Source organism: Pongo abelii, chromosome 15 (genome assembly GCF_028885655.2).
Source record: "Pongo abelii isolate AG06213 chromosome 15, NHGRI_mPonAbe1-v2.0_pri, whole genome shotgun sequence".
In the NCBI taxonomy this organism is placed as follows: domain Eukaryota; kingdom Metazoa; phylum Chordata; class Mammalia; order Primates; family Hominidae; genus Pongo; species Pongo abelii.
Genome location: NC_072000.2, coordinates 85,900,576 through 85,925,579, shown reverse-complemented (window position 1 = coordinate 85,925,579; position 25,004 = coordinate 85,900,576). Strand labels below are relative to the sequence as shown.

Genomic DNA, 25,004 nt, shown 5'->3' with positions numbered 1-25,004 from the left:
GAGATTAAATTGGTGGTTCAGTAGTAGAATTCTCGCCTGCCAAAGTGCTGGGATTACAGGCATGAGCCACCGCATCCGGCTCTCAGTTTCTTTATACATAAAAATGGGTAAAAGATGACCTACCCACCTCATGGATTTGTTGTAAAGATTTAAGGAAATAATATTTGTAAAACCTAATACAGACAAGGCACTCAAATATTGTTTATTATCATCAATTATATTCTACCTAAAGCTAGGCAAATAACACAGCAGTCATTTTCACATTGCTATTCTAATTAACATTCTTTCCACAAAGGCCAGCAGGCACGGGAACTAGCCCTGGCCTTCTACCCTCTGGAATTCAGTAGTGGGATTCCATCTAAAGTCTAGAATAAAATTAAACTTGATGGGTTTCATCTTTATTCTCTTTCATATATGTCAACCACTGCCAACAGCCATCATGACCTCTGCTTCCAAAATACTTCAGGACTGATCAAGCAAACTCCTGCTGCACTGGGGGTGAGATTTCCAGGGATTTGAGGTTCAAACACACAACTGTGGCATGCTGGGGAGATCCCTAGATAGTATCACAGCAACTGCCATAGGTATAGAAAACAGTCACTGAGGAAGCAGGAGAGGTGTGTTTCTCTTTTCATGTGCCTGTCTCTTCACTTACAGAAATATTGACAAGGAGAAAAGAAGCACTTTGCCAACCAAGCAGAGCTTGTGCTGAACACAACACTTGACCGCGCTGCTTTCAAGTCTCGCTCATGCTCTCTGCATAGCCAGGACAAAGACATTCAGATGGAGGGTCAGGGCAGGGAGAAAGAAAAAGAGGGGAGAGAGGTGGGGGTGGGACGGAGATTTAATTCCTTAGCCTAATGTGTTTTATTCCTTTTCTGAGAATAAATAGAAGACTGAGCTCCTGTCAGAGCTGTTGATCCAGGACCCCTTGACACTCCATTTTAAAATCAAAGTATTTTGAAACAAAACTTCCTTAATGAGCACCTGGAAGTAGGAATGAGGAAGACTGTTTGAGTGGTTTTCTTTTCAAGTGGAGTCCTTTCTTTTCTGAAAGCTACAGACTCAATGACAATAACTATTTGTGGAATAAATTGAATGAATTCGTGTCTCTCTTGTTTTTCTCTAAGAAACCTTCCAGAATCTGACCTCCAATTAACTAAGGTATCTCTTCTTTTGCTCTGTTCATCCTTAACACACAAACACAAATACAGCTCCATCTTGATTGTCAAAGGTGAATACAATCACACAGCATGCTTTTTGGCCAGAAACTTTGATGCCACGTGTAGAAATCACATAGAGGGCAAAGATTTAAGTTCCAGGGATTTTGGAGATGGTGCGGGTGGAGGAAGGGGAGGAAGGAGATGGTTGTTGATAGCATAATAACATCTAGAAAACAGGCTTTCCAACTAGAAAAGCATGTGTTCAGATCTCAGCTCTTCCAATTACTGCCTCTTCAACAGAAATAACATAAATAATGGCCAGGCACGGTGGCTCACACTTGTAATCCCAGCACTTTGGGAGACCAAGGCAGGTGGATCACTTAAGGTAAGGAGTTCAAGACCAGCCTGGCCAACATAGTGGAACTATGTCACTACAAAAAATATAAAAATTAGCTGAGTGTGGTGGTGGGCACCTGTAGTCCCAGCTACTCGGGAGGCTGAAGCAGGAGAATCACTTGAGCCCAGAAGGCAGGAGTTAGAGTGAGCTAAGATCGCACCACTGTACTTCAGCCTGGGTGACAGAGCAAGACTCTGTCTCAAAAACAAAACAAAACAAAAAACCATAAATAAGTTACTCAACTCTCTAACTTTCATTTCCTCATCTGTCAAATGGAGGAAAGAGCAGTGATCAGTAGTTCTGTGGTGGTGATTAAATATATAGAAAGCCCTTAGAAACACGGTCAATAAAAGGCAGCTGGTATTTACACTGTTGTTATTATTATGAATTTTTAAATTAAATACTATTTAAAATAAAATAAAAGAGGCCTATAAACCCGAAAACACATGCCCAACAATCTTAGACATAAAAGAAAGGTGACTCAATGAAAGAAGAAACCAAGCAGAAACCAAGAGAGAAACACAAAGAGAGAGGAAGGACAGGTAAAGGGAAGGGGACAAGGCTGGTGACGCAAGGAGGGGACCTCCAGGAAAGCTCTATACTCGGGAACTGTATGCTCCAGGTCCTGGGGAAAACAGCAAAAGGGGGCACATGTTTTTGCAACAACATCTAAAATATGCAGACTTATCTGTGCCTATTAATGCTACCTCCTTCCCTTCTACCAATTTGAACACTCAACTTTAAATAACTTCCTCAATTTTGGAGGCTCAAGACTTCTCCCTTTAGGAAATAAATTAAGACTCAAATAATTAATATTTCCACAACTCCTCACTCCTGCCCCACCACCCTTATCCACAACAGCTGTTTTCCACCCTCTACCCTCTACTTTCCAAAGGAGTGGTGAGGGAAATGATTGAAATCGCTTTTCCCAGTCTTCTCTTGCCATAAGAAAAGGTTTCAGTGATAAAGAAATATGGGAAAAAACTAAAAGGCCATGCAGAGCTGAGTGATACAGGGGAAACTGGCAAGGAGAAAGTGATCAAACAACTCAAAAATATCTGCAAGATACTCTAGCCTATTTGAAGATTAGAGTTATTTAAATTCAGTGTTATTGTTACAGGAATAGGGCAAAGAGACTGTGTTGCTTTGTAAGAAATTTCCTTCTCCAAAACCATGTTTAGTAACCTGGAAGAAAAAAAGGATATGTTTTAAGTGTAAAAGCACTGAGCCCTTTCAAATCCCTCCTTCCTTTGTTACTGGCATTGTGTTTCTTTGTTCTGGAGTCTCCCAGAATGATGCAGGAGAACATTTTTCAGGTTAGCTTTGACAATCAAACTCTTTTCTTTACATTTGCATGCTTGGAACTTTCTTGTTAGATATATTTCTACCAAAAGCAAGAAGCTGGGAAACTGTTTTATTCTTGTACAGTTTTATTCTTTCCCCAATGGCCCCCCTTATTATCTCTACCGAGAATTTCAGCATTCTCTCTGTTAAAACTCAGTCTGCCACTTTAGAAGTTAAAGATTAATATGTCTGTGCCTTTAAGTGGAATCTAGATTCTGGAATTAAATTAGGTGTACGGGAAGAATAGAATTAGGACGACTGGGCTCTAGTCCCAGTACTACCAATAACTAGTGGTGTGACCTTGGGAAAGCCTTCAGTTTCCTTGGCACTCCATCTATAAAGTAAGGTGGTTGGAAGTGACAATCTCTAAATATCTTGTGGCTCTAAAATTCTATGTTCTTATGGACGAGGAACTCTCCAACTTAAAAGCTAACTGGTTGCTGATAGTCATTTTCTCAGCCAGTTAATTCAATTATAAAGGACAAGAACCTGGTATGATATTTTTCTTCAACACACAACTGTCTTTTAAAATAATAACAGCAGAAAGGAGAGGAGCCCACTCTAGCTAGCAGTAAGCAATCAGCCTTGGAAAAGACGGCCATGGGAGCCAAGGGAACAATGAGGAAAATTACTGAAATAATCCCTTTGTCCAGTCTCTTTTCTCTGGAAAAGTTGCTGTGAGAAGGGAATATAAAAACAATAACAAGGCCATGCAAAGCTGAGCCAGGCAGGGAGGTCGTGTGGGGTGGACGTCATCAAATTCAATGGATCCATCCATTTCCTTTAACCTCATCTTTTCCTTCCTTAAAAGATATACTTTGCCTCCTCCTCATTCCTGCCGTATTGTGAAGCAAAAGAATACTGGCACTTTCTTTTTCTTCTTTATCAGTTCAGGCAAAGGATTCTTCTGCAAAAAGTAAAAAAGAAATCAAACCGAAAATAAGCTTCTGTTTGGGGAAAAGAAATGGTTGGGGTGGGTGAGTTGTCTAAAAATGACTGTGTGGATGGTGCACTTATTAAAAAGTAACAGACTGCAAATCTTCAAATTTAAAAAAGATTTGAAAAGATCTGGGCTCAGGAGGTAGCAGAAAGCTGGTGCAAAACTGAGACAAACAATGAGCCTTGGGGTTTTGCTTTTCTTTTGGTTTTTGAGTCCCCTAATTAAGCCTGTAGAAAAAAGTAAGAAGAAAACAGGAGCTGAACTCTCAAATTCAATGGTTCACAGCCTTTGGCAAAAGAAGTCTCTCCCTTTTTTTGCCAGATATCTTAGTGAAAACAGAGGTGACACTAAAAGGCTGGATAGGAAATTGACTCATCCAAGGGCTTGAGTGAGTCTTGGAGAGCCAACCAGGTGATTTTTATTTGGGGAAAAAAAATGGCAGTATAAAATGAGATAGACTCGAGAACATGAATTGGTTTTCGACAAGCATAATCAGAGTGAATAATTTTACTGGTCTCAAAGCTTACACGTAGTTCGGATGTAAACTATGGTCTCTCAGCCCTTAAAAAAGAAAAAGGATTGATCTGAATGCTCAGTCTGTGGATTTTGAAGGGTTAACTGTGCAAAACACACACACACAGTTTCTGCAAATAGAGGGTTTTCAAGGTCACCTGGCTTTGGATTCCTACTTAATGAGCTCAGTGTTGTGTCATCTGAATTCACTCTGTGGCAACCTGATTTGCAACTCATACTTTCCCTTATTCTATTAGTAAATAAACAAATAAAATAAAAATCCTAATTCAAGGCAGTGCACGTGCATGCATGCCAGTGAACTTCCCCAGATTTTCTGAAGGTTAGAGGATGTGGGTGGCATTATTTAGCAAATACTGTTCTTAAGTGTTCACTCTTCCCTCCTCCCCTCCTCTGAGGAAGGAATAGACTTCTGCTGCCTCCCACTTTGATGCTGAGCTTGGCCATGTGACTGGCTTTGCCCAATGGAATTGACACAGACATGATGTAAGCCACCTCTAAGCAGAGGCTTTAAAAGTGCTTGCCCAGTCTGGTTTGGCTACTTCTGCTCCAGCCCTCCTAGAGAAGAGCTTGCCTCAGGGAGCTACTGCTCCTTCAGCCTGGGCCAAAAAATGAAAGCCATAGGAACAGACCTAAATTTGACCTGCAGCTGGGAGCACAGTTAACTGCAGTTAACCCCACAGAGTGAAACAAAATAAATAAATGTTTGCTGTTGGAAGCTACCAAGACTGGGGTTGTTTATTGCGCAATATTATTTCAGCAAAAGCTGATTTAGGCCAGGCATGGTGGCCCATGCCTGTAATCGCAGCAGTTTGAGAGGCCAAGGCAGGTATATCACTTGAGGCCAAGAGCTTGAGACCAGCCTGGCCAACATGGTGAAACCCCATCTCTATTAAAAATATTTTAAAAAACCAATTAGCCTGGTGTGGTGGCTCGTGCCTGTAATCCCAGATACTCTAGAGACTGAGGCAGGAAAAATGCTTGAACCCAGGAGGCGGAGGCTGCAGTGAGCCGAGATAGTGCCACTATGCTCCAGTCTGGGCAATAGAGCGAGACCCTGTCTCAAAAAAAAAAAAAAAAATACATAAACAAACAAACAAAAAAAGCTGACTTAAAGAATTCTCTGGGGAAAGGGGTATATATCACAATAATATACACAAGTTCAAATTAAGCATTAGACATCCTTGCTCTTGAAAGATATTATCCAGCATGGGTCATCCTAAGGAGTTGTACTATTTTCCTTCCAACTTTACACATTATTTCCCCGAGATCCCTACAGCCCTCCCAACTCTAAAATTTCCTTAATATATGATGAAGAACAAGTCAGAGTTCTGCCCTCTAGGCCACCTTTCCCTATTCAAGTTCACCAAGGACCTCTCCTGTAACAGAAGCAGCTCTATGGAAGAACAACAATGTTTTATTCACAATGATTTTCCTCCCTATTACATACTCATACATGGGAGAGATGAGTAGTGTTAAGTTCTAATTAGAACCAGAAAACATCTTGTAGGGTTCCAGATGAGAAGTCAATGCATACCTCTCTCTCATTTCTCACCTTTCCCTTGCGTCTTTCCTCAGTCTCTGATCTCTGTTTTCTGCTAAGCCACTATCTTCTTCTATGGATGTAGAGGAGACAATGTGTGTCACCAATTAGCAAGAAAAGTTCCCTCTTGTTTCCCCTTAAAGTTCAAATTCCATTAAGTAATGAGAATTTAGCCATCAATAATTAAGACTATCCCTGGGAAACACTCTCACAGAAGAAGCTAACAGCAGCGCTTTTTGAATAATAAAGCAGAAAAAGATTCTTCTAACCACAATGATTTCTTTTCGTACTTTCACAATTCTCCAAGGAGGAGCAGGCAGCCATTTTAACAAGATCCTGCAGCGATTCTGGAGCCTCGGGTAGCCAATTATCACAAAATACTCCAGTAGGCTGGGCCAGTTTAAGCCAAGTACAAATAACACATCACTTTTGAAATAAATGGCATAATGGCCTTTGAAATGTAAAAGCCAGTTGATTTTGTTTCTAAAATTAGAAGATTGAGTTTGACCTTAATTTTCTCATTGGGGTTGGGGGGTGCCTCTGGTTCAGCCAAAAATCACTAGCCAATGGCTGTCACCAAACAAGGACATGGACAGCAGGTAGAAGAAGTGAGTTGTTGACTTCCACTATGCAAAAAACATTACAGGAACATGGGGAGGGAGGAGCCTGTTCTTCCTTCTTCTGAGAAGAAGAGAAAATCTGAGTCTATTTATTTGTAAGATTTCCAAATAGCACTTTACTCCTAAAAACACAAGAGAATTATTCAGATTTAAAAATCGCAGTATGAACAATCATATCAAGCATCAAAATAGAGCCACAAACAAAGGCAGCTGGATCAAGCTAGGAAAAGATGTCTTAAGAAAGCTGAAACATTTCTGTCCTTATGCCAGCTGACATGAAAAAGGCAATTAACTATAGATTAAGTTGGGAGGGAAGGGGCAGCAGAAAGGGAAACTAAGCACGAATTATTTCAGGAACCTGAAAGAATGAGATTTCTTGGAATATATTTTACTGAGCTACAAGGGCAAATGACTATGCCTTTCTAAAATCCAAAGAGCTTGAGTATACTGGATAAACCAGCTTAATGGTAAGCCAGATCTTGGGCTCTAAATTACTAGACAGTCTTTTTGGTTCTGAAGAGACATAGAAAAGTAAGGGATATGGAATAGATCCAGCTACTTCCTTTGCCTGCCAATCTAGAAGATTAGAGAGGGCAGAGAGATGCCATCATCATAGCTTCCATCCAAAGCTGCTAAAGTTGCATAGAGTTAGAGAGATGAGAAAGCATGGGCTTCTCCAAGGAGGGTATGAGAGATTGGAGCCATGGTTTGGGAGACTCTGTCATGCTGGGGGAGTGTGTTAGTCCATTTTCACACAGCTATGAAGACATATCTGACACTGGGTAAGTTATAAAGGGAAGAGGTTTAATTGACTCACAGTTCCACATGTCTGGGGAGGCCTTAGGAAAGTTACAATAATGGCAGAAGGGGAAGCAAACACGTCCTTCTTCACATGGCAGCAGGAAGGAGATGTGCCAAGCAAAGGGAGAACTGTCCCTTATAAAACCATCAGATCTCGCGAGAACTCACTCACTATCACGAGAACAGCAGCATGGGGTTAACTGCCACCAGATTCAATTACCTCCCACTGGGTCTCTCTCGCAACATGTGGGGATTATGGGAACTACAATTCAAGATGAGATCCGAGTGGTAACATAGCCATACCATATCAGGGAGTAAGACCTCTGGGGATTTGAAAAATTGAAGCAGGTGGCAAAAAAGCAAATGAAGTTGTATAGCTGTAGGCAAGTCAAAAACTCTAACATAACAGCCAAGTAAAGATTCCAGTATTCTAATATCCAAGGCAATATGAGCTTTATGTAGACATCGCCTATACTTTTGTTTCACCCTTCTCCTAATCTCTGGCCTTCTCATACACTAGGAATGGCTTGGATCTCTCTCTCTCTCTGTCTCTCTCTCTCTCTCTCTCTGTCTTTCTTTAGTATGACACTCTCATCCCCCCATTGATCAAGACAATATCCAATTACTTGTAAGCTCTCCAGTACTGACCCATTTTTATATTCAACAAGCATTCATTGAGGACCTGTCTCAGGTACATGGAATAAAGAGATAAATAAAGCAAGGGGCCTTCCCCTCTAAAAGAAGGGGTATCTAAATTTAGGGACGGGCTTTCTGGAGAAGATGAAATCAACCCATATTCTTATGAAGTGCCAAGCCTTGGATTATCACACAGCGTTCCTTGGGGAAAGCAATAGTGACTGACTCTGCCAAATGAAGCAATATTCATAATTTTTAAAGTGGGCTGTCTTAAAAGAAGAGCAAAAGTTAGCCAAGTACAGGCAGTGAACATTCAAAGGCACTGAAGTAGCAAGCAGTCGGTGGTGGTGGGAGGACCCTGGTACTGGCAGTTGACTCTGAGAGGGTTTTCTTACTGTCAATTTTCAATAAATTTTGCCCCAAAGAAAAAGTAATAAAAAGAAAATCAATAACTAAGGGCTGCACTTTTACGAACTTATATTGTAACTCATTCACTAAATCACTATTTAATCAACCTCAATTACTGCCTTAATAAACAATTAATTCTACCACTTATGTAACAAGCCCTATGCAGAGACAAGCTGGAGTCTCATTCTCAAAGCAACCATGACAACACTGAAAATTCAAAATTACCTTTAAATGTACCAGGAGAAGCCAGCCAAATGTAGAAGAGGTGACTGTGGCACCTGAAACAGGTAAAGTGAGCTTTTCCAATTCAAAAATATCTTTGCCATGTATTTTACCAATTAGAGACTCAGCTGTGGCAACATACTTCTCATTTTAAAAGCAGGTAAAGGAGTAAACAGAGTAAGCCTAGACAGTATTCACCCCTTACTAAATGTTTTTCTTATTTCAATCAATAGAGGCACCATTCTCTAATTCTTGCTTTTAGAATCATCATTAATTCCTGTCTCCTTTCATATTTGATCTTATTAGTCGTCAAGCCTTAGATTATCATACAGGATTCTGTGTGGGAAGCAGCATACTGATTCTGGTTGATTGAAGCAATATCTACAATATCTTTTTAAAAAGGTTATTTTAAGTGCCAGACATTGTAGATTAGCTGTCCTTTTCTCAACTTCTTCATCTCCAGTTGTATCATAGAGGTTGGACACTCCAAATGCTCTTTAAATACTCATTTCTCACATTTCCAAGCAGTTAGTTGACCATATTACTCAGCTCTGGCCAATAACATGTACGCCTAAGTCTGCTGGAGTTTCAGGAACCTTTGGCTCCTCTGATTAAAATGAAATACACAACTGGTGCTAACCTGTCCCCTCTTCTGATCCTTGTCTTGACAAAGACGGCAGCCTAAGGGAGAGGCCAAGAGGCTGAAAGAGAACCTTGACACTGTCAACCTATTGACAAAATGTCAGTAGCACACTTTGGGAGGCTGAGGCAGGCAGATTGCTTGAGCCCAGGAGTTTGCTACCAGCCTGGGCAACATGGTGAGACCCCATCTCTACAAAAAATACAAAAATTAGCCAGGTATGGTAGCACGTGCCTGTAGCCCTAGCTACTTTGGGGGCTGAAGTAGGAGGATCACTTGGGCCTGAGAGGCAGAGGTTGCAGTGAGCCTAGATTGCACTACTGCACTTCAGCCTGGGTGACAGAGTGAGACCCTGTCTCAAAAAAAAAAAAAAAAAAAAAAAAAAAGCTTAAAAAAATGTCAGTAGCTATTAACACCAAACTTATTTTAAAATCCTAATGACTTAAGCCACTACTAATGATGTTTTCTGTTATTGCAGCTGGAAAAATGCTTGCCACATCTTCTGACTAATTGGAAGGGCTCAAGTCTAATCAGCTAGCACCAATGCCCAAAAGCACACTACAGAGCTAGTCAAATAAGGTCCATCAATCTACTAGACACCGCTGTTTGTACTGCTGCCACTTCTGCACCAGAAGCAAATCTTACTGCAACCACTAACACCACAGTCAACACTGTCACTTCTGTGTAAGGCCCACAGTCTTGCAGCACCATATACTATTTCTGCTACTGTGACTCTAAATTCAAAGCCCACAGCCAACATCTAGTTGATGGCAGCTGGGTTCCATGCACCTTTTAACTGCAAGTACAGCTTAAAAGTTGAGTATCTGCCATTTTCAACTGTTAAGGATTTATAAGGTGGATAATCCTCCTATGTATAGGAAAGAGGTGTGCATATCATTTTTTCAATGCTGTGATCTCTCTAGATCAGACCTTATCTGATAATTTCCAGCCACTACATAGAAGTAATTTTAATCAATTAGAATTGCTGCATCTCTGAAATCTTACACTCTGTTACAGGACCCTGTCTTGGTAGCTCAGCACCTTACTTCTACTTCCTTTTCTTGTACATGAAGGTGGAAAATAATGGACAGACTAAATAGATATTAAAGATGTTAAACTGACAGAATTTGGGATAACTAGAGGTGAGTGACACAAGGAGATGATTTAAGAATAATTCCCAAAATTCTGGCATGAGCAATAACAAGGTAGGTGGTGGTGTCATTCACTGAGGGAATGAAGGTTGAGAAGGGGACTCAGAAAGCAAAAATAACCACATTGGTTTGGGGACATGGGTTCAGGCACCAGTGAACTGGTGAAGTGATCCAATAAAGAGCTAGGTGTGTGGATCTAGAACACAGGAAGAAGGCAGGGACTGGAAGTACAGATTTTGGCGTCATCAATTTGTAGATCATTGAAATCATGAAACTGCCTCATCCACCTGCATTTCTTTTTGTTTTTGTTTTTGTTTTTTGACACGGAGTTTTGCTCTTGTTGCCCAGACTGGAGTGCAGTGGCGCAATCTCAGCTCACCACAACCTCTGCCTCCCGGGTTCAAGCGATTCTCCTGCCTCAGCCTCCCGACTAACTGGGATTACAGGCATGTGCCACCACGCCCAGCTAATTTTGTATTTTTAGTAGAGATGGAGTTTCCCCATGTTGGTCAGGCTGGTCTCAAACTCCCGACCTCAGGTGATCCGCCTGCCTCAGCCTCCCAAAATGCTGGGATTACAGGCATGAGCCACTGCGCCCGGTCCCACCTGCATTTCTTATCTCAAAGAAGGAAACTCCAGGAATCCAACATCTTCCACTCAGTCTGAGCCTCCTTCCACAAAGTACATCCAACCACCAAGAATAAATTATACCAGTCACTAAGCTCTACCTCCTTAATACCTATCAACCCTCTCTATCTCCACCTCTGCTGCCTTCATTAGCTCTCACCATCTTTCACTTGGAATTAGTCTCTGAACTAACCTCCAACCTGTCTGCTATCACACACACACACACACACACACAGTTGCGGGTCAAGTGAACTTTCTCAAACTTAAGTAAGAGTATGCTAATCCACAGATTAAAAAGTGTTAGTAGTTCCCCACTGCCCAAAAGATAAAGTCCCATCCCTAGATTAGACATGCAATGCTCACATCAGATTCCTCCCTACATCTCTGGTCCCACTTCTCATTGCCTGGACCTTCCAAAATATGCTCACCTTACTGGAAAACATGCCTGTCAATAGTCTTGATTGCATCTTACGTAGAGTTTCTTGATAAGGACACTGGATTTTAACCAACATCCAATATATTACAGGCCAGAAAGGGAGAATCCTTCCTTAAACCTAGACTATGAAAATTTGGGGCCCAGTTTGCAAAATTGCCATTCACGTTCATATTAAATAGCACCTAGAAAGGCTATTTCGAAAGGGGTATTCTGTTTCTTTTAAATGCGCAACTGTGCTCAAAACCATTTAGGAGAGAATATATGGGTTCTAATGATCGGTTCCTACGTGACACCCTTGGATCCCTCTTGTTTATTATCCATTTCCAGACCCTAGCAATAAGCCCAGAAACACTGGCTTCATTTTGTTCCTGTTTGTACAACTCTTCCTCAGCTCAGCAAGGGCTCTATAAAGTTGCTTTGTAAGTGCAGAGATCTATGAGGAGTCTTTCTCCAAAGATCAGGAGCCAGCTATCAGCCTAAACCAACTCATCCTCTGGGAGACAATGGGAGGTAGAAAGCTAAGCGCTTGAACTGGAGGCTATGAGAAAAGAATGCAAAGGTTAAGCCTCTTGAATCAAAGACTTTGGTCTTCTATCAGCCAAGGCAGCTTGTTTTGATGATGCTATGGAGAAATACCAACCCCAGAGTTATTTTGTGCTCTGTGTTGAAACCTCTCACTGCTTTGTAAGATGAAACTAACGCAACAAATATTGATTGAACATTGCACTATCTAATATGAAACATGAGACTGTCCCTGTCCTCAACAATCTGATTTATAATAATAATAGCTATTATTATTAAATTGCTAACATGTATTAAGCATTTGCCATTGGACAAGTTAAAGTATTTATTTAATCTTTACAATAATTCTATGATAGATTCTATCCTCATTCCCATCTGCAGAAAGGGAAACTGAGGCTAGGTTTAATAACTTGCCCAAAATCACAAGCATGTATTTAAGTAGCAACACTTAAAATCTTCTTCAGGAGACAAATCAATAATTGTAAAGATTCTAGTTGGGTGTGGTGGTACGTGCCTGTAGTCCCAGCTACTTGGGAGGCAGAAGTGGGAGAACCGCTTGAACCCGGGAGGCAGAGGTTACAGTGAGCCGAGATCACTCCACTGCACTCCAGCCTGGGTGACAGAGTGAGACTCTATCTCAAAAAAAAAAAAAAATTGTAAAGATTCTAAAATAGTTTCAATTAATAACAAGTGCCTTTGAATGAATAGATGAATGCATGAAAATCCTAAAGAACAAAAATTGCTGGAGGGCATCAGAGAAAAAAGAGGCTACTTCAGTTTGGGGAAATAAAGAGGATATTACTTGAGAGAATATTTGATTTCTGTGACTGGCAAGGCAGGAAACTTTCATAACATTATACTTACAAGGGCACTCATACACTAGACTACCATTCAACCCACATCCAAGGTGGAGACTCTTTTTTTTTTAATTTTTAATTTTTAATTTTTGTGGGTACATAGTAGGTGTATACATTTGTGGGGTGCATGAGATGTTTTGATACAGGCATGCAATGTGTACACACACATCACGGAGAAGGGGTATACATCACCTCAAGCATGTATCCTTTGTGTTACAAACAATCCAATTACACTCTCTTAGTTATTTTTAAATGTACAATTAAGTTATTATTGACTGTAGTCAACTGGTTGTGCTATAAAATAGTATGTCTTATTTATTCTTTGTAACTATTTTTCATGCCCATCAACCATTCCCACCTCCCCACAGCATCCCACTACCCTTCCAAGCCTCTGGTAACCACTCTGCTATCTCCATGAGTTAAACTGTTTGATTTTTAGATCCCACAAATAAGTGAGAACATGTGACGTCTGTCTTTCTGTGTCTGGCTTACTTCATTTAACATAATGATCTCCAGTTCCATCCATGTTGTTGCAAATGCCAGGATCTCATTAATTTTTATGGCTGAATAGTACTCCACTGTGTATATAAACCAAATTTTCTTTATTCAGTCACCTGTTGATGGACACTTAGGTTGCCTCCAAATCTTAGCTATTGTGAACAATGCTGCAACAAATGTGGGAGTGCAGATATCTCTTTCATACACTGATTTCCTTTCTTTGGGGTATATACCCAGCAGAGGGATTGCTGAATCATACGGCAGTTCTACTTTTAGTTTTTTGAGAAACCTCCAGACATCTTCATAGTGGCTGTACTAACAAGGTGGAGATTCTAAACACACCTTTTCTTTCCCAGGGATGAAAAGCACTAAATAGAGAGCTTCCAAATAGCACCAAGAGTGTAGCAGTGAAGGTGAGAAACTAGAAACCAAACTCTTAAGTGATTTCTTTAAAAATAACTATTGTGGTAAACTATATCAAGTTGAATTGAGAAATTCATGCATACATTTGGCAAATATGTATCCAGTTCCTACTATATGCCAGAGTCTGTGCTAGGCACTGGGAATTCATAGGAAAAAAAATACAGGTTACTTAAAGAACCTATATGCATAAATATTTTCCTACATATACAACTATGACTTTTTACATTCATAAGTAATTATGAAACTTAACCAGGTTGCTAGCTCAAAGAATAGTACTGAAAATAACAGAGAGAAGTACCAGAAATAAAGGGCAAATGACTAGCAGGCAACTTTAAAAGAAATCTCCATATGCCTTGAGAAATGCTACCAGCAGCAGAAAACCAGAAAATATTCTTCTTGCTGCGGCCATGCACAAGTTTCATTCTAGATATAACACATTGGTTGCCTCACCATTGTTCTTTTCTTCCTCAAATTAGAAACCTTTAGGAATCAGACAAAATGGGCTCACTCTCTCTAGCTGGAATAATTTCTGGAAAGCTTAGATGTTCTCAGCATGTCTGTAAAAGCAGTTGCTGCATTTCTAATTAGCGTCTTTGAATTTGCCTGTTGTAATTCCAAGCCCTCCTAAGTCTTCAAGGACAAGACCTCTGTGAACCATGCAAGGGGCCATCTTTCATATTATATTCCTAATTATGCACCTGCTAAAGGTTAAGAAAAGTGTTTTGTTTTCCTATAAAGTATTATATTGGTTTTTCATAATGAAGAAAGACTCCAGGCAAAAATTGGTATCTACAACAAATTTGTATCTACAACAAAAAGCTGCTTGGTGTTGAGAGCTATTATTTTTTCTTAATTGTGGGTTTGTTTTGTATGTGTATGTATAACTGATTTTCTCTGCATTTTCATACTTTCCCTGTGTGAGGCATTTCTGGAAGATAATGATTGGATAAGGTTAGAGGTCCTCAACTTCTCCAGCTGCTAAGTATTTGCCAGAAGCAGCTCTTTGTATGCAATTGCTATTGTTATTATTGCTTACTGTTTAGGTCGGTTTCTTTTGAAAAATGTATCTCCTCACCTCAGGAAAAGTGGAGTCCATTAGGATAGAGTAGAACTTGGTGTACAACTTCCTTTAGGAACAAAGATGGCCTGAAGAAGTCAACTTAAACAATGGATGTCGCTCAGAAACAAAGGCAAAACAGGGGAGGATTTAACCCTGAAATGACATTTCAACCATTTTTTACAAACAAATACTAGCAAGTTTGGCAGCTTGTAAGAGACCATCTAATAACATTTAGCCCTCAGGTAATTTCCTACTCAGACACCCTTATACATTCTCAAAGGGTAGGGTCAGGTCACTGGCCACTCCTGCATGCCACTAGTCACACACAATGCTCTCTCCTAGTCACAGGGCTACTTTTCATATACATCAACTTGGGAGGATGCTATGATGCCTTTTACTGTGGTGCTTCAGGAAAGTAGGCATCATTGGCTTTAAGCACATTTGTAGCAAAGTGCCCAGAACATTGGGGATGCACAGTAATTATCGAATGCAGAAGTTTGGGAATTTTTCTATAAAGGGCCAGATAGTAAATATTTCAGGCTTTGCACACCATGTAGGCTTGGTTGCAACTTCTCAACTATACTCTGCTACTCTCTTATGGTAGCTCAAAAGCAGCCATAAACAATATATAAAGGAATGAGTGTGGCCCAGTTTGGCCCAGAGGCCAGATTTTGCCCACCCATGATCTACTGAATGAACAAATCATCAGAAAGTTCACTTTTCCATATAAATGACTATTCCAAACAAATGAAACTTTCTTCTTTAAATTCATAAAATTTTTACTTTATTTTTGCTTTAACTATCTTAATCAAAATATTTCATAATGTGTATTTACATACTGGCCTACCTTTTTATAAAACCATATTTTAAACCTATTTTTACCCACATGATTCAGAGTCATTATTAAAGAATTTTACAATGCTGCAACTCACTAATGTCCTCTGAGAGTTTTTGACTACATTGGGCTATTTAACTCAACTCTAAAAGCCCCAACCCTTTATTGTTTTTTGTTATTGCAACCACTTGTGATTTTTCTGTTTCCTTCCTTCTCAATACTTTCTTTTCCATTCCCCCAGTGTGCTCTTCAGGAGGATTACATTGACTTTTCAAATCATAAGTCCAAGGAATATTTGAGGCCAGAAGCAAACTTCAATATTCTTCATTTCTGGCCAGGCACGGTGACTCACGCCTGTAATCCCAGCACTTTGGGAGGTGAAGGTGGGCAGATCACTTGAGGTCAGGAGTTCAAGACCAGCCTGGCCAACCTGGTGAAACCCCATATCTACTAAAAATGCAAGTAATCCCAGCTACTCAGGAGGCAGAGGCAGGGGAATTGCTTGAACCCAGGAGGTGGAGGTTGCAATGAGTTGAGATCACACCACTGCACTCCAGCCTGGGCAACAGAGCGAGACTCCATCTCAAAAAAAAAAAAAAAAAAATCCTATTTCTTCTTTCCACAGAGTCCTGGGACTCTAACTGCTCCTCTCCTTACCCTGCCATATTGACCCGATCTATTTACGTTTCTTCCCTTTTTCTGATCTGGAGTTGCTCAAAGAGTAGGACACAGCCTATTCAGTGCTCCTTCTCCTTTTTAAAGTGACGCAGGAACCCAGGCACTTCAAAGTTGTTATTGCGATTTAAAAGAGATATGGAACAGTAAAAATGATAAGATTCACAGAGATAATTCTTACAATCAAGCCCCTAATCTAATATTTCTGATTCCCTTGCTGAAATGCTACCTGGAAATGTTCATTAGATTTTTGGGTTTTGCTTCTAATTTATTTAAATCAGAGATTACCAACCTTCACCACTTCTGTAGTTCAAAGGTGAAGAATATGTCAGGCTCACCCTCCAAGGAGGTCTTTACTTCACTTAGTCAGAAGCTCAGTGCCTTTCTTTCATGATGATGATAATAATAATAGTCATGTTGATAATGACAGTAACTAACATTTATTCCTTTGTGCCAGATATTATGCTAAACACTTTATATGTATTTCCTAACTTAATTCACGCAATTCCATGAAATAGACACTATATCAAAATTTAAACCTAGAAAATTTAAGCAATTTTTTCAAGGCCACATAGTAAGAGCCAATGCTCAACTCCAAATCATCTAATTCTAACAGAGCATTTAGGAGCTTAGGGATCTTGTGTTAGGGATAGCAGTACCAAAAGCAACAAGATACCAATAGTTTAATATGAAGAACTTTACTTCTCACTCATACAAAGTCTACTATGAGCATCTGACCACCACACGGTGGTCAGCAACCCAGGCACCTCACCTTAACACATGCCTCCATAAGCACCAAGGTAGGAGAAGAAAGTTTCACTTTCATTTCACTTTCACTTCAGTTTCCAATCTATTGGCCAGAACAAGTCACACAGCTCCACATGTTTGCCATAGAAGTGGAGAAATTTAATCTTCTCATATGCCCAAAAGGAGAGGAGAATCAGATATGAATCAGCACAAAACATTACTATACTATCACAAGCTATCTTTCTGGTCATTGTATATTTGGTTCACTCTTCTACACCCTAAAAACACTAAATCCAATGCCAGATAGACAATCCAGAGTACCACACAATTGTAGCATTGAGCCCTAGGACACTGGACTTAGACTCAGTACTCCCTACACTGGCAGGGATGGAGAGATGAACATTAGTTTTGGCATTAGGTTCTGACCCATGGCTCTTGTTGAACCAGAGACCTGTGAACTTAAAAAGTTAAGTTAAAAGAACTATGGCCCCCTCCCCCTTACCATCATCACTATAGACACACACATTCAACACACAATGATAGAATGAGGACCAGATAACCTCAGTAGTCACTCCCACTCAGAAAGGGGAAGAATTACCAACCCAGATTTAAGGCATAAAGAAATAGCCCCCGCCTCCTTTAAAAAAAAAAAAAAAGTTTGACAGGATCTCACTATGTTGCTCGGGGTGGTCTCAAACTCCTGGGCTCAAGCAATCACCCCTCTCACCCCGACCCCAACCTGGGCCTCCTAGAAAACCAGGATTACAGGTATGGGCCACCATGCCTGGCCAGGCTCCACCTCTTGATGGAAGAATCTGCAATGTTATCTAGTAAAAATACGAATGGCGAAAAGGAAAAATTTGTGACCATTCATACAATCTATCACACTCAAAGTATTAGTTTTCTACTGCTGCAGTAACAAATTACCACAAATTTGATGGCTTAAGAAAACATGAATTTATTATCTCATATTCCTGTATTTCGAAAGTCACTGAGCTAAAATCAAGGCATAAGCGAGGCCACATTCCCTTCCAGAGGACCTAAGGGAAAATCCATTTCCTTGCCTTTTTAAGCTTCTAGAGCTGCCTTCATTCCTTGGCTTATGGCTCCCTTCTTCCATCTTCAAAGCTTCTATTTAACCATTCATCTATCATCACATCTTTGTGTGACTACAGCCAGAAAGTTCTCCACTTTTAAGAACTTGTGATTAGATTTGGCCCATTCAGATAATCCAGGATAATCTCTCCATTGCAAGGCCCATAACCTTAATTACAGCTGCAAAGTCCCTTTTGCCATATAAGGTATTGGCATATAACACTTTGCATAGGTTCCAGAGAATATGGCATGGACATCTTTGGAGGATTATTATTTAGTCAAATATACCCAGAAACTCAAATTATGAAAGTTTCATCATGTTATGATACTGTTATATTCAACACAAGGCTTCAGAGTTTATCAAATCAAAAGGGAGCTGTATTAGTCTGCTCATACCGCCATAACAAAGTACACCATAGGCTGAGTGGCTTAAGCAGAATTTTTTTCACAGTTCTGGAAGCTAGAAGTCTGAGATCAGGGTGCCAACATGGTCAGGTCCTGGAGAAGACCCTCTTGGTGGCATGCATATGGCTGCCTTCTGTCTGCATCCTCACATGGCAGGGAGAGGGAGAGAGAGAAAGAGAAGAGAAAAAAGAGAGAGAGATCTTCAGCCGGGTGTGGTAGCTCACGCCTGTAATGTCAACACTTTGGGAGGCTAAAGCAGGTGGATCATGAGGTCAGGAGTTCGAGAACAGACTGGCCAACATGGTGAAACCTCATCTCTACTAAAAATACAAAAATTAGCTGGGTATGGTGGCTGGCACCTGTAATCCCAGCTACTCCGGAGGCTGAGGCAGGAGAATCGTTTGAACCCGGAAGGCAGAGGTTCCAGTGAGCCAAGATCACGCCATTGCACTCCAGCCTAGGCAACACAGCGAGACTCTGTCTCAAAAAAAAAAAAAAGGAGAGAGAGAGATCTTCTTCTTCTTACAAGGCCACAGTCCTATTGGATGAGAGCCTGACCTTTATGGCCTCATTTAACCTTAATTACCTCCTAAAGACCCTATCTCTAAATATAGTCATATAGGGGATTAGAGCTTCAGCATAGGAATTGGGGGTTGGAGTGGGGGGCAATTTAGTCTATAGCAGGAGCTTTTACTTGGAAGGGACCCATCATTACATCTCCTTGGACAAAGCAAATCAAATGGCCATGCCTGAATTCAAGGAGGGACGGAAACATACTTCTTCCATATTCATGGAAGGAGAGAACTAGAAATATTTGCAAGCATCAGTAATACATACCCAGAGCTATTGGCAGATTTTAATCAGGATTGTGACATAATCAGATACGTGTCATAGAAAGATCCCTCTGGCATCGTTGTAGAGAGTAGATTAGAGGGGATGCTTGTAATCAGGAAGATTGTCTCAGGGGCCCTTGATATAGTCTATGGGGAGAGAAGGGCTAAAATAGGGCTGTGGCAGAATGAATGGAACAAAGCAACACACAGGAACTTATATAGAATATCCCAGTAATTACTTTCTTCTGCAAAATGAATATTTAACAGATACAAGTAATATGTGGTTATCCAAAATAATCAGAGAATGTGCTTTCATTTACAAATGAGTTTCAGATAACCATAGCTTGATACTTTGAGTTGCAAATATGTTTATTTTGTTTGAGAGTAAAAACTCTTTCTAAGATATTACACAGAGAGTATATTGAAATGGTTTGGGTTACTATCAAGCAATCGTTGTGAATATCAGTTTCTATACAGAGCTTTAAACAGTAAGGCACTCAGTGATCTTTCAGGTGGATAGATGTGCTTTTACTTATACTTTTGTGCTTTTTCCATATTTTTCATATTCTCACTCTACCAAAAAAAAAAAAAAGGTGGTTGAGGAAGGTAAGTTGTCATTAGCACGAGGAAATGATATGGGAGCGGGGCAGGGAAGTGCTGGGCAGAGAAGGGCAGAATCCCTGGCGAGGGCTCCACCCTCGGGCCTGTGCCCACAGACCTAAATGAGAATAGGCATTCTCGTTTTCACGCCCAAATGTTGCATTTTCCAAGACCACTCTGGCCTGCCACTCCCCTGATCCTATGCTCCTATAAACCCAAGACCTTAAGAGGACACAGACACAAGCAGCTGGACATCGAGAGGAGCAGAGGAACACACCAGCAGACACCAGCAGAACAGCAACAGCGGAACAACACAGATGCCAAGGGGAGTTCAATCGGGCATGGTCAGAGAAGAGTCCAGCCCCTGGGCAGCCCGACTCCAGGGGAAGACCGCCTTCCCACTCCATCCCCCGCTTCTGGCTCCCCATCCATCTCACTGAGAGCCATCTCCACCACTCAATAAAACCTTGCACTCAACCCTCCAGCCCACATGTGATCTGATTCTTCCTGTACACTGGGCAAGAACTCTGGCTGTCACACTGGCCCCCTGTCCTTGTGATAAGGCAAAGGGTCTATTGAGCTGATTAACACAAGCCGTTTGCAGACAGCAAAGCCAAAAGAGCACCCAGTAACACATGCCCACTTGGGCTTCAGGAGTCCTAGACGCTGCTGTGGGGCTGGAGCCCAAAAGCACTCCCCATGGCCTCTGCAGCTGCCCATCTGCATGCTCCCCCTAGGGATTTGAGCAGCAGGGCACAGAAGAAGTGAGCCAGACTGCTGTTGCATGCCCTGCCAGGGGATAAGGGAACTCTCTCATTTCGGAAGTGCAGTAAAGGTTGTCCCTGACCACTGTAAACTCCAGATGCAACCAATCAGACTGATAAGCCTATGGAATGAGACCACCACTTCTCCTGTTGTCCTTCCCAGCTTCTCCCCAACCTCCCCTTTTCCCTAGTTTGTAAGACAGGAGAAAAGGGAGAAAGCAAAAAGTTGGAAAGAAACAGAAGTAAGATAGCTAGATGACCTTGGCACCACCACCTGGCCCTGGTGGTTAAAATAGTAATAATAATAATAATAATAATATTAACCCCTGACCAAAACTACCGGTGTTATCTGTAAATTCCAGACATTGTATGAGAAAGCACTGTAAAACTTTTTGTTCTGTTAGCTGATGTATGTAGCCCCCAGTCACATTCCTCACGCTTACTTGATCTATTATGACCCTTTCACGTGGACGCCTTAGAGTTGCAAGCCCTTAAAAGGGCTAGGAATTTCTTTTTCGGAGAGCTCGGCTCTTAAGACGCGAGTCTGCCGACGCTCCTGGCTGAAGAAAAACCTCTTCCTTCTTTAATCTGGTGTCTGAGGAGTTTTGACTGCGACTCATCCTGCTACAAGCCAACTTTGAAAATCAAATTGAAACTTATCTGCTTGTAAAAGAAAGTGGCAGCCTAAACACATCCAAGGAAAGAATGACTTAATGGAGTGCAAGTTATTTGCATGAAGGTTAGAAAAAGAGGAGTCAAAGAGCTGGAATGTTAGCCTATCACCAACTCTGTCCAGGATCAGAGTGTGCTCTGTCTGCAGATATGAGTGTTCTGGTCCACATGCTAGTATAATCATCTGCATAAATTAATATTTTTCATTGTGGTTTGATATGGTTTGGATTTGTGTCTCCATCCAAATCTCATGTTGAATTGTAATCCCCAATGTTGGAGGAGGGGCCAGGTGAGAAGTGATTGAATCATGGAGGCAAATTTCCCTTTGCTGTTCTTGTGATAGTGAGTGAGTTCTCTGGAGATCTGAGTGTTTAAAAGTGTGTGGCACATTCCCCCTTTGCTTTCTTCCTCCTTCTCTGGCCATGTAAGACGTGCCTGCGTCCCCTTCACTTTCCGCCATCATTGTAAGTTTCCTGAGGCCTCCCCAGCCATGCTTCCCGTACAGCCTGTGGAACCGTGAGTCAGTTAAACCTCTTTTCTTTACAAGTTACCCAGTCTCAGGTAGTTCTTTATAGCAATGCAAGAACGGACTAACATGTGGTTTATACATTAGTCTCATGTGAGTTTGGTCAGAGTGAGTTCTAAGAAATTGATTCCCTCTTACTGTGCTGAAAATTCTACATAATAAGAATAATAAGTTTGGGTTCTTTCAAAAGCAAAGCCTGAGGCAAGAGCTTGGTATAAGTAACTTACTTTGAAGATAATCCCAGGAGATAGAAATGAAAGAATGGGGGAAATGAGATAAGAATGAGTAGCAGCCAACGTAAAGGGGCATTACTGAGGTCACTGCTCTGAAATTCACTGAGACCTTCTGAGAACCAGGGAGAAAGCCTCCTAGAATTGCCTGCCTAATGGACAGGAGGCTGGAGCATTTAGATATTGGATTGTATTGCCAACTGGTTGGTAGTTGCCCTCAAGAATGTGAAACGTGTGCGCGCGCGCACACACACACACACACACACTTCCTACTTATGCTTGGGTACACAGTGAGCTCCAGGTACCTTGGAGAAGTCCCTGGGACAGGAAGTGGAAACACATGGCTTACCCTTGAAGTGGAACACTGTCAGCACAAGGGAAGCTGAGTTCACATGGTACTGTCTGCGGCAACCACTGCTGAAAGTAAAGGTGGTCTAATGGGGCTATAGCCCAGGGCACCAGGGGTATCTGCTATGCCAGGCAGGGAGCAAACCCTGAACTTCAGCCAGCACAGCGCTGTCTTAGCAGCCAGCTGTTAATTTTTCTCTATCACATACTAACTAAAGCATTAAATACCCTTTACTCCCCAATAACAACTTCAATGCATAGCCATAAAGTCACTGTCTTGGTTCACAAAGTACTATATTTAGTCTTAAATTTAGAAGTTTCCTTTCCTATCATTAAAAAATTGGCACGAGACTTATCAAGTTGTCAAGCCGACATTAAGCTTCTTTTGTGCTACAAAAGCAAGCCTGCCAAAGAAGCTGAGCACCACCAAATAAGCCAAGCCTTGGATCTAATTAAGTAAAAACAGTCCTTTAAACCACTTTCTCTTGGGGTGGAAAAAAAATGTTAACAAGTTAGAGGCATGAAAGTAAAACATAAAATGCAATATAGATCATCAGGAAAGCACTGAGGATCCGAGAGCTTGTGTGAGAGGCAGGATTTGGTTCTCTGTTAGAGGCCAACACAGTTACAGGGCATTACTGAAGACACGTGGTTACAGAGACATCTGGACAGCTGGGCCCTGCTTCCTTCTTCCATCCCTACAATGGGCACAGTTATGCAAAGTTATTACCATGGACTTGAATATAAAACAAATTAGAGTTCAAATTCCACCATCACCACTTGCTCCCGGTGCGACCTTGGACAAGTTATTTAACTTTTCTAAACCTCAGAGTCTTCATCAGTAAAATACAACTAATAATTTCTAATCTGCAGAACTATTATGAGAATTAAATGAATAGTATACATAAAGCACTTTGGACAGTACCAGACAGATTGTAAGGGCTTAATAATTGTTTTTCGAGACAAAGTCTTGCTCTGTTGCCCAGGCTGGAGTGCAGTAGCATGATCTAGGCTCACTACAACCTCCGCCTCCCAGGTTCAAGTGGTTCTACTGTCTCAGCCTCCCAAGTAGCTGGGATTACAGGTGTGCCCCACCACACCCAGCTAATTTTTGTATTTTCAGTAGAGACGAGGTTTCGCCATGCTGGCCAGGCTTGTCTCGAACTTCTGACCTCAGGTCATCTGCCCACCTCGGCCTCCAAAAGTGCTAGGATTACAGGCCTGGCCAATAAATTAATAGATGATACTGAGTTTGTTTTGCCATTGAACATGCTGAATCCTAAAGACACCCAGGAAATGCCTAGCCTGAGGTCTGGGTCAGTGCTTTATAGATACTGGTTTTTCTTTCCAAAATTATGTTTCATCAGAGCTAAGAGCTTTACCAAAACTCCAATGTAAGACATGGCTCCTTATTCTGAAATAAGATGTAGAAGATGGGTAGCTTAAGAGGAGTTTTCTCCGGAAATTTTACAATGAATAAGACAAATTAAGGCCGTGTTGAAGACCAAGGATGAAATGCTGGAGCTCATACCATTAGTTCTAATCTTGTGAGCCCAGCTGACCCTGCCACACATCAGCACGGCCCCTCCTTGACCTATGTAACCAAGCCTCCTTTCTGTGATTCTCCATTCCTCCTCATTTGCATTTGATCTGCTTGACCTGAACTCTGTCCTTGGTTCTAAATTTCTCAAGCTGACTCCAGCTGCAGTTCCATTTCTGACCCCTTTGAATATGGCATTCATATTCAAACTCTAAAGACTTCAGATATCCACTGATTTCATTTGTTCATTCATTCATTTACTTGACAAATATTTACGGAGGGCCTATATGTACCCCACAACGTTCTGGGCACTGGAACATAGTGAAAAACTAAATAGACGAGTCCCCTACCCTAGGGATTTTCTAGGCAGAAAAACAAGTGAACAAATTAATACCTAATTAATATCAGGGAGCCCCACATCTTCTCATCTGAGAAACTGATTCCTGCCTCCCATCCTGCAGAACATAAGAACAGGACTCTCCCTGAAGCCCAAGAGGCAGACCCAGCTTTATGCTGTTCTTGCCATTCACATTATGAACCACATTTTTTTTTGTTTGTTTGAGACGGAGTCTCGCTCTGTCACCCAGGCTGGAGTGCAGTGGCATGATCTCAGCTCACTGCAAGCTCCGCCTCCCGGGTTCACGCCATTCTCCTGCCTCAGCCTCCCGAGTAGCTGGGACTACAGGCGCCCGCCACCACGCCTGGCTAATTTTTTGTATTTTTAGTAGAGATGGGGTTTCACCGTGTTAGCCAGAATGGTCTCAATCTCCTGACCTCATGATCTACCCGCCTCGGCCTCCCAAAGTGCTGTGATTACAGGTGTGAGCCACCACGCCTGGCCTATGGACCACTTTTAAGAAGATCTTTTACTTAAAAAAGAAATACCATTCAACCAAGCAATTTCATTACTGGGTA

At 41.4% G+C, this 25,004-nt stretch overlaps 1 protein-coding gene and 1 long non-coding RNA gene across 3 annotated transcripts in view; both read right to left on the bottom strand.

Moving 5' to 3' along the window:
* Window positions 1-25,004, bottom strand: part of LOC129049872 (uncharacterized) — a 447,079-nt gene that overhangs the window by 408,994 nt on the left and 13,081 nt on the right. The window lies entirely within an intron of this gene.
* LOC129049798 (uncharacterized) overlaps window positions 2,919-25,004 on the bottom strand; it is a 33,956-nt gene continuing 11,870 nt past the window's right edge. For both annotated transcript variants that reach the window (XR_008513136.2, XR_008513135.2), the window contains exons 3-5: window positions 17,102-17,243; window positions 14,835-14,972; window positions 2,919-3,811 (exon numbers count right to left, since the gene is read on the bottom strand). This is a non-coding gene — a long non-coding RNA (uncharacterized LOC129049798). The remainder of the gene's footprint in view (window positions 3,812-14,834; window positions 14,973-17,101; window positions 17,244-25,004) is intronic.